Source organism: Phyllobates terribilis, unplaced genomic scaffold (genome assembly GCF_046119375.1).
Source record: "Phyllobates terribilis strain yellow unplaced genomic scaffold, ASM4611937v1 Scaffold_11__3_contigs__length_659146591, whole genome shotgun sequence".
Lineage (NCBI taxonomy): Eukaryota > Metazoa > Chordata > Amphibia > Anura > Dendrobatidae > Phyllobates > Phyllobates terribilis.
Genome location: NW_027362771.1, coordinates 397,513,555 through 397,526,176, shown reverse-complemented (window position 1 = coordinate 397,526,176; position 12,622 = coordinate 397,513,555). Strand labels below are relative to the sequence as shown.

Here is a 12,622-nt window from a genome sequence, read left to right as displayed (position 1 = left end):
GAGAGTGTAAGAGAGAGTGTAAGAGAGAGTGTAAGAGAGACAGAGAGAGTGTAAGAGAGAGAGTGTAAGAGAGAGAGAGTGTGTAAGAGAGAAAGAGTGTGTAAGAGAGAAAGAGTGTGTAAGAGAGAGAGAGTGTGTAAGAGAGAGTGTGTAAGAGAGAGTGTGTAAGAGAGAGAGTGTAAGAGAGAGAGTGTAAGAGAGAGAGAGAGTGTAAGAGAGAGAGAGTGTAAGAGAGAGTGTAAGAGAGAGAGAGTTTAAGGGCAATGGTACCAAAAACTAATGAAATGTATGTAAATGTTTGACTTTGCAGTAAGTAATAAAAATGCCTTAAAACATTCTCTCTCTCTCATTATTCTGGCATTTGGCAAATATTAAAAATTATGGTAATCCTAATTTACCTTAAACGGGAAAGGTTTATTCTGATTTCATGTCAGATGTTGAGAAAAACAAGCATATGTGTCTCTTTATATAGTGTATGGAAACTTCTGGTTTCAAATTATATTATAATATATATATATATCTCAAAAAAATAAAGGGAACGCTTAAACAACGGAATATAACTCCAAGTGAATCAAACTTCTGTGAAATCAAACTGTCCACTTAGGAAGCAACACTGATTGACAATCAATTTCACATGCTGTTGTGCAAATGGAATAGACAATAGATGGAAATTATTGGCAATTATCAAGACCCACTCAATAAAGGAGTGGTTCTGCAGGTGGGGACCACAGACCACATCTCAGTACCAATGCTTTCTGGCTGATGTTTTGGTCACTTTTGAATGTTGGTTGTGCTTTCACACTCATGATAGCATGAGACGGACTCTACAACCCACAGAAGTTGCTCAGGTAGTGCAGCTCATCCAGGATGGAACATCAATGCGAGCTGTTGCAAGAAGGTTTGCCGTGTCTGTCAGCGTAGTGTCCAGAGACTGGAGGCGCTACCAGGATACAGTCCAGTACACCAGGAGACGTGGAGGGGGCCGTAGGAGGGCAACAACCCAGCAGCAGGACCGCTACCTCCGCCTTTGTGCAAGGAGGAACAGGAGGAGCACTACCAGAGCCCTGCAAAATGACCTCCAGCAGGCCACAAATGTGCATGTGTCTGCACAAATGGTTAAAAACCGACTCCATGAGGGTGGTATGAGGGCCCGACATCCACAAATGGGGGTTGTGCTCACAGCCCAACACCGTGCAGGATGCTTGGCATTTGCCATAGAACACCAGGATTGGCAAAGTAGCCACTGGCGCCCTGTGCTCTTCACAGATGAAAGCAGGATCACACTGAGCACATGTGACAGACGTGACAGAGTCTGGAGACGCCGTGGAGAGCGATCTGCTGCCTGCAACATCCTTCAGCATGATCGGTTTGGCAGTGGGTCAGTAATGGTGTGTGGTGGCATTTCTTTGGAGAGCCGCACAGACCTCCACGTGCTCGCCAGAGGTAGCCTGACTGCCATTAGATACCGAGATGAGATCCTCAGACCCCTTGTGAGACCATATGCTGGTGCGGTTGGCCCTGGGTTCCTCCTAATGCAGGACAATGCCAGACCACATGTGGCTGGAGTGTGTCAGCAGTTCCTGAAAGATGAAGGCATTGAAGCTATGGACTGGCCCGCCTGTTCCCCAGACCTGAATCCGAATGAGTACATCTGGGACATCATGTCTCGCTCCATCCACCAACGTCACGTTGCACCACAGACTGTCCAGGAGTTGGCGGATGCTTTAGTCCAGGTTTGGGAGGAGATCCCACAGGAGACCATCCGCAACCTCATCAGGAGCATGCCCAGGCGTTGTAGGCAGGTCATACAGGCACGTGGAGGCCACACACAATACCGAGCCTCATTTTGACTTGTTTTAAGGACACTACATCAAAGTTGGTTCAGCCTGTAGTGTGTTTTTCCACTTTAATTTTGGGGGTGACTCCAAATCCAGGCCTCCATTGGTTAATACATTCGATTTCCATTGATGATTTTTGTGTGACTTTGTTGTCAGCACATTCAACTTTGTACAGAACGAAGTATTCAATGAGAATATTTCTTTCATTCAGATCTAGGATGCGTTATTTGAGTGTTCCCTTTATTTTTTTGAGCAGTGTGTATATATATATATATATATATATATATATATATATATATATATATATATATATATATATATATTAGCACAGACCAAAAGTTTGGACACACCTTCTCATTTAAAGATTTTTCTGTATTTTCTTGACTATGAAAATTGTACATTCACACTGAAGGCATCAAAACTATGAATTAACCCATGTGGAATTATATACTTAACAAAAAAGTGTGAAACAACTGAAAATATGTCTTATATTCTAGGTTCTTCAAAGTAGCCACCTTTTGCTTTGATGACTGCTTTGCACACTCTTGGCATTCTCTTGATGAGCTTCAAGAGGTAGTCACCGGAAATGGTCTTCCAACAATCTTGAAGGAGTTCCCAGAGATGCTTAGCACTTGTTGGCCCTTTTGCCTCCACTCTGCGGTCCAGCTCATCCCGAACCATCTCGATTGGGTTCAGGACTGGTGACTGTGGAGGCCAGGTCATCTGGCGTAGCACTCCATGACTCTTCTGCTTGGTCAGATAGCCCTTACACAGCCTGGAGGTGTGTTTGGGGTCATTGTCCTGTTGAAAAATAAATGATGGTCCAACTAAACGCAAACCGGATTGAATAGCATGCCGCTGCAAGATGCTGTGGTAGCCATGCTGGTTCAGTATACCTTCAATTTTGAATAAATCCCCAACAGTGTCACCAGCAAAGCACCCCCACACCATCACACCTCCTCCTCCTTGCTTCACGGTGGGAACCAGGCATGTAGAGTCCATCCGTTCACCTTTTCTGCGTCGCACAAAGACACGGTGGTTGGAACCAAAGATCTCAAATTTGGACTCAGACTAAAGCACAGATTTCCACTGGTCTAATGTCCATTCCTTGTGTTCTTTAGCCCAAACAAGTCTCTTCTGCTTGTTGACTGTCCTTAGCAGTGGTTTCCTAGCAGCTATTTTACCATGAAGGCCTGCTGCACAAAGTCTCCTCTTAACAGTTGTTGTAGAGATGTGTCTGCTGCTAGAACTCTGTGTGGCATTGACCTGGTCTCTAATCTGAGCTGCTGTTCACCTGCGATTTCTGAGGCTGGTGACTTGGATAAACTTATCCTCAGAAGCAGAGGTGACTCTTGGTCTTCCTTTCCTGGGGCGGTCCTCATGTGAGCCAGTTTCTTTGTAGCGCTTGATGGGTTTTGCAACTGCACTTGGGGACACATTCAAAGTTAGCCCAATTTTTCAGACTGACTGACCTTCATTTCTTAAAGTAATGATGGCCACTCATTTTTCTTTACTTAGCTGCTTTTTTCTTGCCATAATACAAATTCTAACAGTCTATTCAGTAGGACTATCAGCTGTGTATCGACCTGACTTCTGCACAACACAACTGATGGTCCCAACCCCATTTATAAGGCAAGAAATCCCACTTATTAAACCTGACAGGGCACACCTGTGAAGTGAAAACCATTTCCGGTGACTTCCTCTTGAAGCTCATCAAGAGAATGCCAAGAGTGTGCAAAGCAGTCATCAAAGCAAAAGGTGGCTATTTTGAAGAACCTAGAATATAAGACATATTTTCAGTTGTTTCACACTTTTTTGTTAAGTATATAATTCCACATGTGTTCATTTATAGTTTTGATGCCTTCAGTGTGAATGTACAATTTTCAAAGTCTTGAAAATACAGAAAAATCTTTAAATGAGAAGGTGTGTCCAAACTTTTGGTCTGTACTGTATATATATATTTACAGCAGGCCTTCATGGTGTCTTTGTGCGACGCAGAAAAGGTGAACGGATGTACTCTACATGCCTGGTTCCCACCGTGAAGCATGGAGGAGGAGGTGTGATGGTGTGGGGGTGCTTTGCTGGTGACAGTATTGGGGATTTATTCAAAATTGAAGGCATACTGAACCAGCATGGCTACCACAGCATCTTGCAGCGGCATGCTATTCAATCCGGTATACGTTTAGTTGGACCATCATTTATTTTTCAACAGGACAATGACCCCGAACACACCTCCAGGCTGTGTATGGGCTATTTGACCAAGAAGGAGAGTGATGGGGTGCTACGCCAGATGACCTGGCCTCCACAGTCACCAGACCTGAACCCAATAGAGATAGTTTGGGGTGAGCTGGACCGCAGAGTGAAGGCAAAAGGGCCAACAAGTGCTAAGCATCTCTGGGAACTCCTTCAAGATTGTTGGAAGACCATTTCCGGTGACTACCTCTTGAAGTTCATCAAGAGAATGCCAAGAGTGTGCAAAGCAGTCATCAAAGCAAAAGGTGGCTACTTTGAAGAACCTAGAATATAAGACATATTTTCAGTTGTTTCACACTTTTTTGTTAAGTATATAATTCCACATGTGTTAATTCATAGTTTTGATGCCTTCAGTGTGAATGTACAATTTTCAGAGTCATGAAAATACAGAAAAATCTTTAAATGAGAAGGTGTGTCCAAACTTTTGGTCTGTACTGTGTATATATATATATATATATATATATATATATTATGGCTAATGGTCGCATAGTCGATGGGAGGTATATATGTCACAGAGATGACTGGTCTCTGATGTAACCTGGAGTGTTTCTCGTGCACATAAGTACTAAGAGGATAATTTGTTGCACCTGGGAGCCTGGGTACGGGTAGTTGGAGAGTTGGGCGGGTCTTGATAACCACACCCAGAGGTGAATTATGTGGGTATCAGCCTATATAATGGATGCTGTTGTTTGCCACATGGTCTCTTTGTCTGGAGAGAGAAGGCCTCCTGTGTGTGGTTGTCTCCAGACTGGGCCGTGAACTGGATCCTTGCCAGCCTGTGTGACTACTGACCACAGTGCTGGCTAACCAGAGACTTTGCTAAACGGACTGTTTTCTTACTTTCGCCTGCACAAAAGGCTGTTTGTTTGCATTTTGCTTTTTGAACGGTTTAGGAAGCCAATAAACAGTTATGGACATTTAAAGGACTGCTATCAATGACGTTATTAATGGTTGTATGTTGTCATGGTGCTAGCTATATACTCTGGCGGACATAGACAGAAAAGGGCCCCTGTGCAAAAACAGTATTTGGGCCCTTTGCAGCCCATGAGCTCATCATAATGCCCAAATCTACCTGCTTTGGAGGTAGAAATAGACCCCTTAACCTCTTGGGCCCCTGTGCAGCTGCACAGGTTGCACCAATGATATGTCCACCCCTGGCTATATATATATTATATACACATACATACATTATATGTGATAATTGCCACGAGCCAAATGTTTTTAGGTAGAGGTTAGTAGCTGGAGAGCAGAACTCACCAGGAGGTCGTTGCAATGTTATAGCCGCGTTATTAAGACTCTATCCTCTTAAACAGAAGTGTTGGCTCTGATGAAATCTGTTTTCCCATCTGGTCTATATGCCTACTGTGGCAATGAACCTCAAGTAAACTCTGGATTACATCAGAGATGGCTAAGATTACATTTTATCCACTTCAGTGGGTGAAGTCACAATGTTTAAACACATACAAAGCTTCATATAATGGAAGTACAGTTCCCTCAGAAAAAGGCCGGACTCACACAAGCCTATGAGCGTCATGCTCCGGTCAGGAGACTCGCAGCCGTTCCGTGCATCGAGATCTGTACTAGGACCATGAAACAAGGAAGTGTGAATCCAGCCTTAAAAACAATTATTTATCGACAGCTGTAGTGAGAAAGCATTCTCTTCAAACGTCTACATCTTTGGTCTAAGATGAGGAAAAAAGATAGATCTATTGAAAAAAAAAAACACATTCAATTGTGGAACTTACAATGTATTAAAAAAAAAAAAAAAAAAAAAACTTCCTGTGCTGAGATAATCCTATAAATGTGCCCCTGCTGTGTACTGTGTAATGGCTGTGTCTGACCGTGTACGGAACATGGTCTGATCATACCACAGCTCCTGGGCAGGGGAGGAAGAAAAAGAGAGGATACAGACAGGACAGCACAGGATCACAGCTGATTCTTTGGGAGGTAAAAATGGTTAAAAATAAGCAGCAAATGTTTTACCTCACAGAAAGAATCAGATGCAATGTTCTGACTATGAACTGGAGCAGCTCTGCACGATCAGACACAGCCATTACACAGTACACAGCAGGGGCACATTTATAAGATTATCTCCGCACAGGAACAGTTTTTAAACACATCCAATTGTGGAACTTGTTTTTATTCCAAGATCTACTGATTAAAATTTACTTTATCTGGGACAATCCCTTTACGTCGAAGTAGGTGTTATCGGATAACTCATACAGGGAGAAGATGAAGCAAGTCCCCAGTGAAAAGCATCTAACAACATAGTTAACTCATTAGGTGCCAAATACGTTGCCAATATCTCCGCAATGGAGAGGAGAAATAAAAAATAAAAACCATGTTTTATTCAGCTCTGCTGCCACTATTCCATGATGTGGCTAGTTTAACATGCTCAAACTGGTGAAGCTACTTTATAAATGATCTTTATTAATAATATCCTACAGCGCCGATGCCCACCTTGGTGTCTCCAAACCCATTGTGGAATCAGATCGGTCTCTCATTTTGTACAGTTTTCCCTCAGCCACCTATTTCTGTTACCCTACACACAGCACAAGAGTGGGCACATGGCTACTGATTAAGCATCATTGGCTGGTAGCCTGTAACTACTGGAACACACAGAGCTGCATAGAAGCTCTATACACAAACAGTAGAATATTATTAATTATGAAAATATGCAAAAATGCTTTACTTTTCTTTTTTTTTTAATTCACTGGGAGCAATAAAAATGTTGCAAAAGTAAAGGTAAACCCCTATGAGCAAGTTTCGGATTATTACCTTTTAATCAGAAGGATGCACAGCCCTTTATTCCCGGCTTACTTTATTTGGGTTGGATCTTAAATGTCCTCTATTTCCAGCTCTAAATTTGTGTGCAATTGCCAAGCCTAATAAAATCCATTTAATTTTCTGGTGGCATAAAATGACTTCACCGCCATTTGTGCTTGACAGAAACATTTAGCGTAACGTGTGGTCAGATTTTTCTCAGGAACACAGTATTATGCTCCGTTTTAAAGTGTAAACCAATATCATCTTGAAGCCAAAAAACCACTGGATAATCACCAAAAGCATCTAGAGCCCTTCCAAAATATGCACAGCATGAAATACTAGTCAACGAGTAGAGGAAAGCCAAAGTTATAGTCATGGACTACGTTTCAAGCCTAATAAATGCAATGAGTTTACAAATCTACAGATCGCATCCTCGATTATGCCAGGTTTCATCTAAATAGAAAAGTGATGACATACAGTCCACTAATGTAACTTGCCTATTCTTAAAATATGCCATTCCTTCTGGTCTACCAGCTTTGGGCCCAGTTGGGGGTTCTGCCCGAATCCCGTGTTTCAGGGCTTCAGTCAGATGCCCCAACGGAGTCACTGGCATGTGGCAAAAGATGCAATGTGAACCTGGCCTAAGTGCCCCATTAGTCAATTATGTCTGCTGATGGGGCCTAAGGAGCAACGCAGGATCTCTGAAGCAGCAAGGGGATCAGGAGGAAGATTGCTTATATCTGAAGGAGGAGACAGAAGACACCAAAACTGGTTCAATGATTAGAAATACAGGTTGCATCTTGTATTGCAAGTGCAGCTCCACTGAAGTGAATGGTACAGAGCTGCAATACCACATACTACCTGTACATATTGGTGGTGTAGTTTGGAGGAAGGCTGCCATGTTTTTTTAATCCTTGACGAATTATAATTTTTCCTTCAAAGGAGTTGCCTGCTATGTTTTTCAATGATCGCAGTTGAGAACAGGGGGTAAGGTAATCTGTTCAATTAAGTGCTGTAAAGGGCGTAGGTTAAATTATGTATGGAAAAGTTAAGAAACTTCCTCATTTACTTTGTATTTTAAATTTTTTTAGGATTATTAAAAAGGATCTTTCACCAAATTTTTCATGTTGAACTAAACACAGGAATTTTTTTTTGCCTCTCTGTTGACATCAGCACTGCCCTCTGATGATTATTAGTTTGAGTGCACTCATAGAAGTTGCGGGGCGGCACTGGCGCTCACTGCTGCTAGCACTGCCCTCAAGTGAATTGTAATCAGGAGGTGGCACTGGTGTCACTCACACTGCTTCTATCACCATCCCTTAAATACGTTTAGTCTCAAGGAATGTGACTGCAATGTTAGAATCCGTGACTGTGATGTCGACTGAAGATTTGGTCACTTCTCAATGAACTCTACTGAACCAAAATGACATCAGGGGACGGCGGTCACAGCAGCGCCGACTCGATGATGTCTTGTTTCAGCAAGGGTGAAGAAAAGTGCAGAGAAGTGAGTGCAGCCCCAGCCTCCTGTAACATCCCATTTTAGACTCCTCTCAAGCAAAACACCAGAGAAAGTAAAAAAAAAACACATATAGGAAATAGTATGATAGGGAGAAATGTAAGGAATGGAATAATAAAGCTAATTACAAAAGTGGTTAGGGTTTAAAGATAGTGGTTTATAAAAAGGCTTTAAAAAGTTATTGAACCAACCTTTAAATAATTTTGCGTCCATTTTGCCTGAAGAAAACAAGCTGCCTAATAATTCAGCACACCTTAATAAAAAGTGTTGATATCCTTAAGCCAGACCCTCCGGCATTACACAAATACAATAAGGATTCAAGTTTATACAGCTTGGAGTTAGAAATTAGCCATAAAAATGATGATGTGGTCAAAATACTCACCTAATAATTGTGCACACAGTGTATCTCCGTAACAGAGATTTTTATTTAATTTTTAAACAACATTTTATTCTGCTCTGCTGCTACTTTTCGATCCCGTGTTCATTTCTACATGAAACATGTGGTAAAAGGTCCTCTTTAAGACATCTGCTTGCAGTCAGTGAAAGAGGCAGAAACTAGTACAGATCTAATGTTACTCGCACAGTCTGGAGCTCATCCAATGTTCATTTCCCTGCTAGTTAACCCTCTGTGGGCTCCAGGTTAATTTATTTTAGAATAAAAGTACTACTGCTAAGCTTGTAGCGGAATGTTTAACCCCTTAACAACCTTGGACGTATAGGTACGTCCAAGGGCGTCTCCCTGCCTTAGATGCAGGCTCTGGCGCTGAGACCGCATCTTTACCGGCACATGACAGCTGATCTGATCAGCCTGTCATGTGCCCCTAACAGTCATGGGTGGAATCAAGATCCACCCGCGGCGGTTAACATGTTAAAATGCCGCTGACAAACTCGGACAACGGCGTTTAACATGGCTGCGCCGGAAGCACATCGTAAGACCCGCCCATCACATGGTCGTGGACCACCGATGGGTTGGCATGACCACCCGGGGTCTGCAGGAGCCCAGCGGTCGGCGCTCATAGCAGATGAACATTTTTGTTACACATAGCAGGGCAGAAGCCCTGCTATATGTAACACTGGCAATCAGAACATCGCACGTTCTAGTCTCCCATGGAGACTAATGAAACAAGTAAAAAAAAATGTTTTTAAAAATATTTTACAAAAATATAAAAGTTCAAATCACCCCCCTTTCGCCCCATTCAAAATAAAACAATTAAAAAAAATCAAAAATACACATACTTGGTATCACCGCATTCAAAATCGCCAGATCAATATAAGGATTAATCCGATCGTTAAAAGGAGTAACGAGAATAAAAATCTAAATACCAGAATTAAGTTTTTTTGGTCGCCGCAACATTGCAATAAAATGTAATAATGGGCGATCAAAACATGTTCTCTACCCCAAAATGGTATCAATAAAAACGTCAGCCGGACCCCACCTGGCTACAGATGCCGAAAAATGGAGACGCAACGGGTCTCGGAAAATGTTGCCATTTTTTTTTTTTTTTTTTTTACAAAACCTTTTATCACCACATAAATAAAAACAAACCTATACATGTTTGATATCTACAAAATCGTAATGACCTGGAGAATCATAATGGCAGGTCAGTTTTAGCATTTACTGAACATAGTAAAAAAAAAACAAAAAAAAAAAGAAAAGACATAGTTCTGGAATTGCACTTTTTTTTGCAATTTCACCACACTTGGATTTTTTTTCCTGATTTCCAGTATACGATATGGTGTAAACCAATGGTGTCGTTCAAAAGTACAACTCGTCCCGCAAAACAAGCCCTCACACGGCCATATTGACCGAAAAATAAAAAAAAGTTATGGCTCTGGAAAGAAGGGGAGCAAAAAACAGAAACGAAAAAGCTCAAAAGTATTCTGTCTGTACACTTTCACCCTCTGGATGTTAACGGGAACCTGTCACCAGAAATTTTTTTTATTAATCTGCAGATATGGATTAATCGGCAGGTTAAAGGGGTATTCCCATCTCCAAGATTCTATCCCAATAAGTAGTAGGTGTAATAATAATAATATTAGCAAATACCTACAATTAGTAATGTAGTATAGTATTTTAGATTCGCTATGTCTCTTCCCTCATGTGCAGCCATCGCAGGACCTTAGATATCCACGGTTACGACCACTAGCAGCTAGCTAACTGTCACTTTATCAGTGGACGTAACCATGGATACCTAAAGTCCTGCAATGCCTGCACATGAGGAAAGAGACATAGCGAATCTAAAATACTATACTACATTACTAATTGTAGATATTGCTAATATTATTATCATTACACCTACTACATATTGGGATGGGATCTTGGAGATGGGAATACCCCTTTAACAATGTTACTAACCTGCCTGGCGCCTGCACGCAGCCGAACGCTGCAGGGAGAAAATTAACTTTATTCCCCCCGGTAGCATTCGGTTTCAGTCATAAGGGTGACGCCTGTTCAGTCACCGCTCTGAGTATACAGAGCGGTGGCTGTAACCGCGCCCTGGCCTGATTAACACTGGCTCCGCATTGGGGTCGGCTGTCCGTCAGGGCCGGGGGCACGGTTACAGCCACGGCTGTGTATACTCAGAGTGGTGACTGAACCCACGACGGTGCCCCCAGTCACAGAAACCGGAACGCTGCCAGGGGGATTAAAGTTCAGATAAGAGCAGGACCCGGGCAGGTTAGTAACGTTATTAACCCCATATCTGCAGGTTAATCGCATTTTTTCTGGTGACAAGTTCTCTTTAAAGAGGACAGGTCAGCAAGATATTCAATCCCTAACTAAAAAGGTATGAGTGCAAAGCTCCTTTAATGTACTTCACCGCTCACCTACAGTTGTTGATTGACAGATCCCTCAGTGACCTGTCTTCCCTGCACAGGCGCCATCATTGCTCGGGTTTGTTTCATCAGAAGCAGAGCCTGCGCATTAAGCTCCTGCATTATTAGGAGTCATTAGGTCTTTAGGAGCTGACTGCACAGGGGGTCATCATTGCCCATGTTTGTTGCAAAGAGCTGGTGAGTAAAGTTCCTCAACGCACTTGAGAATAAAACTTCAAAAATAGAATTCTCACTAATGCCCCAGCAAAATTCTAATGGAACAAAAATAAATGTAAGCATTAAAAGGGCTTTATACTCATACCTTTAGCTAGGGATCAAATATCCTGGTGACAGGTCCTCTTTAAAGGATAGATTGGTGGGGATATGACAGCCGACACCACCACTGATCAGCTGTTCTCTGTGCCACCACCAGCTGGATGTTATCAGTTGCGATGCTGAGGAGCACAGCTCCGTCAACTGTGCAGTGGCCGTGGAGGGGTACTGCAAATACGCCCCTATTCATTGGAATAAAGACAGATGTGCAGTACCACGGTTGACGGAGCTGTGCTGCTCAGTTCCGCGACTGCTAACATCCGGCTGCCTTGGACATAGAAAACATGGGGGTGCCAGGTGTCAGACCCCCCACCAATTTGATACTGATGACATACCTGTAGGATAGTAATAGAGAAGAGCCAATAGACACTTGGCAGCCTTGTGGTGCTTGCGTCCAGGGATGACGTCCCACAACCAAACAAAATGACCGGCACTCACTTTTCTTAGACTAAGTTTTTCTTTAAATTAAATCAGCTTCATACACTGCGATATATCACAGCTCAATCTGAGCATTCATGTCTGAAAAATGCTCACATTGAGCCCAAACCCCTGTATGAGGCTTCTTTCATTTCAATAAAGAACAATCAATCATGGTTTTAAAAAAAAGTGAGTGGCGGTTGTCTATTCTTATGATAGCTAAACAATATAAAAGTAGCGCAGCAACCCATTAACTATAGTATTTCCATTTATTTACAGCAAGCAAAGCAAAAGTATATAAAAAATTACACATTAACGTTAAAGGGGCAGTCCGGTCCAAATCAATAAGTCTGCAGTCACTCTGTATGACTGCAGACTTATGAATCCCCACAGCCTACAGTACTGAGGGTATGAGGGTAACAGAGGGTATAAGTTATACATACCCCCGGCCAGTCAGCGCCGCCTCGCTCCATACCCTTGTATAAAGCGAGGCCGCGCCTCGCTCAATACAAGTGTATGGAGAGCAACGCCATGCCCACTGGCCAGGGATAAGTATAACACATACATACCCTCCGTTACTGGGTCTGAAATCAGAGACTCCCTGCAGCGCACAGTGCATGCGCTGGGGGGATTCATAAGTCTTAAGTCACACAGACCGGACAATCTCTTTAAATTATACAATTAT

At 42.6% G+C, this 12,622-nt stretch overlaps 1 protein-coding gene across 2 annotated transcripts in view; it reads right to left on the bottom strand.

Moving 5' to 3' along the window:
- The window catches only part of AP4E1 (adaptor related protein complex 4 subunit epsilon 1), an 80,285-nt gene that overhangs the window by 24,129 nt on the left and 43,534 nt on the right, over window positions 1-12,622 (bottom strand). The window lies entirely within an intron of this gene.